This window comes from Venturia canescens, chromosome 6, assembly GCF_019457755.1.
Source record: "Venturia canescens isolate UGA chromosome 6, ASM1945775v1, whole genome shotgun sequence".
Lineage (NCBI taxonomy): Eukaryota > Metazoa > Arthropoda > Insecta > Hymenoptera > Ichneumonidae > Venturia > Venturia canescens.
The window spans coordinates 12,275,301-12,280,203 of NC_057426.1; the positions used below are offsets into that span (position 1 = coordinate 12,275,301).

General features: G+C 43.7%; 1 long non-coding RNA gene across 1 annotated transcript; it reads left to right on the forward strand.

The window, feature by feature from the left end:
- Nucleotides 1–744: 744 nt before the first annotated feature.
- Nucleotides 745–1,891, forward strand: LOC122412388 (uncharacterized). Its single transcript, XR_006261338.1, has 3 exons — nt 745–1,218; nt 1,330–1,607; nt 1,753–1,891. It is a non-coding gene; the product is annotated as an uncharacterized lncRNA (long non-coding RNA).
- Nucleotides 1,892–4,903: the final 3,012 nt, after the last annotated feature.

Sequence of the window (4,903 nt, forward strand, 5' to 3'; positions counted from 1 at the left end):
GTTTTTATGTTAAAAATCGCATTAAAGAGCGCAAAAGGAAAACACAAAGAGAAATGGATCGAGAGAGAAGTATTAATAAAAAGACAGAAGGCTGTGACAGGGATGGGCCACGCAAGCCACACGAAGAAACAAAACGCCGGAATGTGAGGTTCTACGAGTGCTCATTGCCCCTTTATACCCCTGTGTATTTTTCTTCATATTTAAACGCACGTTTATCTAAATAACCAATAATACGAACCCTTTAAAATTTGATATGCGTGTCAGTCGACTAGCCATTTAAACTCTGTGTAAATTTCAAGACTCTTAAGAAAATCGTTTCGTGTATGAACTACCTTAAAATGGATGAATTATTTATAAAAAAAGTTCGATTCTGACGATCTTGTTGTCAGTTGATTTCGAAAGGAAAGTCTGATCTACGTCTGACAAACTATTTTTTTTAAACTACACAGTTTTTCATTCATCGAATGAATAAAGGACTCTTGAATCACTCTGTACAGATGAGCAAAGCTTTAGTTCCCTACTTATTTATACATGCTCATATATTACGTAACGTTTGCTCAGAGATTAAGAGAGAGAGAGAGAGGGAGAGTGAAAGAAAGAGGAGAAGAGAGATGCTCGAAGATCGAGTCATGCTCTTGCACGTAACTAATCACTGCTTACAGGAAATTACACGGATGTCTACTAGATGCAAAGGGGACGTTGAACTGTGTGCACAGCTTTTATCAATCATACATAATACAAATGTCCATACATCGTTATATACAAATGTACACAAGACGATACAGTAGATAAGCGATTTACAACATTTTCTCAAACGTATTATATACGTGTAATTTGACAGTGTTGCGAGAACATCGCTGTCTAGTTATCTCGGCGCTTTCTATTTCCAAGGAAAGAAGAAGAAAAAAGTAACCACAACGAATCCGCTGCACGTCAATGCTATAGAATTTTGTGGCAGCGTATAGTAAAAGGAAAAAGAAGGAAAAGAGCTACGTAATTCTAATAATTGAACGAGTCTAATTCGTGTAAATGCGTGTCTGAAAGAGCCTGAAAGATTCACATGAACAGAATAAAAGTTTGAGGTGCACTTCGAGAAACAACTCAAGGCGCACGCATACTCGCAGAAATTATCAAGGGAAATGAAATTGACGAAAGTATAATGGAAAATACAATGTTTCGTGCGTGGATTCCTGACCTGCTTTGGAGTGTGTGAAGACTGTGAGCTGGAAATCGTTGTTTTGAAAATATTGTTAACGCTAGAAGCTTTAGTAATTTTTCTTTTATTTTAAACCTCTGCTGATTTAATTCTTCCAAAACTCGATTTACTAGGTGTAAGAAGCTTGGAACGACCCATACGTACACGTAAAATATAAGAATCGAGTCATGCGAAGGGAGCACCGCGAAGACCGATACGGAAAAGAGACGAGTCGAGTGGAATCACCGAGGATTTGCAGCATCAGCCACGAGTGCAGAAGTGAATGAATGTAACGTGGAGCGTGGGCGTGACAGAGAGCAGAGGTTCTCATGAATGTCGAGCCCGCATTGGGATGATCCACGGACCAAGCACACATTCGCATCGCTACGTGCCCACGAGAATCGATGAATGAGTGAGTCTTTTAATGAATATTAAGCGTTTTATAGAATTGGGTCCAGGTATGATCGAAAGAGATGTCGGAACTTCTGAAAATGTGAACTTGGAAAAAAACTTTTCTTCAACGAGCCCGAAAATGAAGACGATGAAAATATTTCAAGGTCAATACAAAGGAAAAATAGAAGGAGCGAGTTGTCGGGGCATTCCGAACCGCAGAGATGATTCTCGGGAGCGAAAGACTCGAACGGAGGGTGTGCGCACAAGCGAGATCTCCTGGCGGATGGGTTTCGAGGAGATTCGCCTTTTCCACGCGCGCACAGGCAAGATTTTTCTCTCTTTTCGCGATGGGAGCTTCTGGCCTCGCGGTGTGCTTGCCACTGTCACTTTTCGATCTTTCTTTCCCTTTGCGCTGCTCCCTCCTTTTTCTCAGGATCGGTAATACCTTGCCGCTTGATTCATTGTAGAAAAACACCGAGATTTTATCCCAATTAAACACGACTCTCCACTCAATTCCTGCGAGCCGCGACCGGGACATTAATTTTCTACGGGGAGAGAAGAAAAGAGAGAGAGAGATAGAGAAGAGGGAGACTCTGGAAGGCTTTGCCCAAGTGGCGAAGGATATGCCGCGTGCAAGAGCTCGATGTATACTTCTTCGTCTTCGTCTTCTCTCTACCCGAACGCCGCCGCCAATAGATAACTTTGTTTCTCCTGGCTCTTTTCGCGCGCAGGCGCTCTCACTGCAGAAAATACTTTTTTTTCCTTTTCCTCTTTTATTCTCCTGTCGCAACTTCGATCACTGAATCTCCTCCCTTTCTCCATACCTTCATCCACTCGGATTTTTCATTCCTTCGGACTTGGGAGTCTCTCTCTCTCTCTCTCTCTCTGCACACCTTTTTTATCCCTCTTTCCCCCGATCAAGCAACGACTTTTCTTTATTTCTCGCGCAATCTTCATCTCCTTTTTTACCTTATTTTGCCTCTTTGGTCCGCTCCTCATTCGCTCTGAGACTTACGTACTTTGCGACGATATACACACGTTTCCACGTGTGTATACACTCCGCAACACTCTTGAGCCACATTTTCTTCTTTTCTTTTCATACTTCTCCCTCGATTCCGCAATGATTGCCTTTTACGTAGACGCCACGGAGAGAAAGAGAGGGAGGTGCGACACCAGGCAGCCGAATACGTGTATCTACCCACGCAATTACAGATCAACTATAGCTGGCATAATAAATGTACTATATATTCACACACAAGTGTATATCTCGAGATGTGAAAATCAAAATGGCGATCGCGTACATCGATTCCCCTGAAGCATACGCCCTTCTGTCTCCAGGCGCGTGTTATACGTTCGTATATTTATGGTCAGCAGTCTTTGGCCAGCATCCTGGATAAATATAGCGGTTACCTAAACGCCTCTTCTCGATGACGACGACGAGTCTTCTTGCTTCACGTGCAAGAAGAGATGACGGCGGCGCCGCGCGCGGCTGCGACACATTCAACCTTTTTCTCCTCCGCCGCGCCTCCATATTTGCATCCCGTACTTAGCACTGAGCTCAAAATTCTTAATTGATCGTAATTGTTTGCTGAGCTTTTCAGGCGGCTCGTTCGACTTGATGCTGCTCGCATGGAAAAATGAAATAATTCTTTCGGAATTCCCATCAGCTTGCTTCGTATTGACAATTATTGAAATAAAAAAGATAAAATAGACGAGGCAAATAAATGTACTTTCTCGCGAAGGAAGGAGAGAGAAGGAGCGTCTTATTCATAAAACCGGCAGCACCGAGAGCCGCATTCAACGATACTTGACAAGAGTTCCGTTCAAGAATCAGGCTCCCGTTCGCGACGCGTGTACGAGAGAGACAGATGTTGTAGCATTTGCATAAACGCGCTGTGCGGTGGACGCGATTTCTTTTCACTTATTTGCCGCGCTAAAAATCCCTCAACGAGCTCTCCTTCGCTCCGTCTCACTTCACCAACTCTCCTCCGCATTATTCTCTTCCGTCCCTTTCTCGCTTCGTCCCCGTTATATAATTACCACGAGCATTGCATAATGCCCACATCTCTCTCGCCTCCCCTCGCTGCGTCTTTCTATCGAGAGATTCAAATGTAAAAATCCGAGAGAACCAGCTACACGGTCCGAGGTTTTACTGGTCCACGCGGAGCTGGACGAAAAGTGCGACTGAGAGAAAGCATCAGAACTGGAAATCGACTCGACTTCTTTCGATTAAACGTTAGCGTCTCGCGTATAAATTACGCACAAAAATTTATCGGCTTCCTGCGTCATTTTCCTTCCTAGCAGTTCTCACAACTCGCTGTACGCACTGTAATAAATATTTGTAGATAAGCTTCGTTTCGACGCGTCTCGCTGTTTGACGTTCGAGTAGAAAATTCTCGACTCTATTTACATGCGAATCGTTCCATTAGCGAAATGAGGAGCCCCGGCGTCGGAAGACTTCAACAATTCAACGAAAATTCATCGTCGCTCGATCACTTCTGTCCGCACTATCGTCGCGCTTAAACTCGCACGGAAAACTTTTTTCTTATCAGCCTCATCGACGCTGCACTATCAATATTTAACGTCCCTGTTCCTTTCACCGGCGTAAAAAATACCGACAAAAACACGTGCCAACTATCCTCGGGACAAATAATGCAAGTATATAACTCGCTGCGTACTTCATTGACTTGGCAAATTTTCAATGAGTCGAACACACGCGCCGCTACATAAATTGAGTCCTCAGGCGTTTTATATACACCGTAGAATTTGCGTAACGATCGCTCTCCTCGATAGAAACTTTTGCGAACTCGCTCTCGCAAAATCGTTAAAATCAATATAACAAACGTTATTGAGTGTACTTGCAAGAGCTACTGGGCGAATATCGGGCACGTGTGCTCCTTTTACATCTGTATCACACGCGTGTTCGCCGCGAATAGTAGCATTATTTCATACAACGGAGTAAAAGTTCACTGAGGATTTCCCCGGGGGCAATATCGCCCGGCGTGTCTATAATGAATGTTTGAATAAGTATATCAGCGAGTGAGATACGTACATGTCAACGAAATGAGCATTAGTTCCAGACAACTGGGTCAATCACCAACTCGCGGAGCAGTCGCTCCGAGAACTATTTTATTCTCCACCTGGAGCAGAACACGTCGATGGGAATATCAACTTCGATAATAATGCGGTGGCAATAAAAATTCATTTCCCGCGCTCAGCATGCTTAAAAGAGATCTTACAATTGTTGGAGTGTATACAAAACGGTTTAGCAGTTCACTGTGCTCGACAAAAAGTGCTGGAATGGGCTCGATTTCT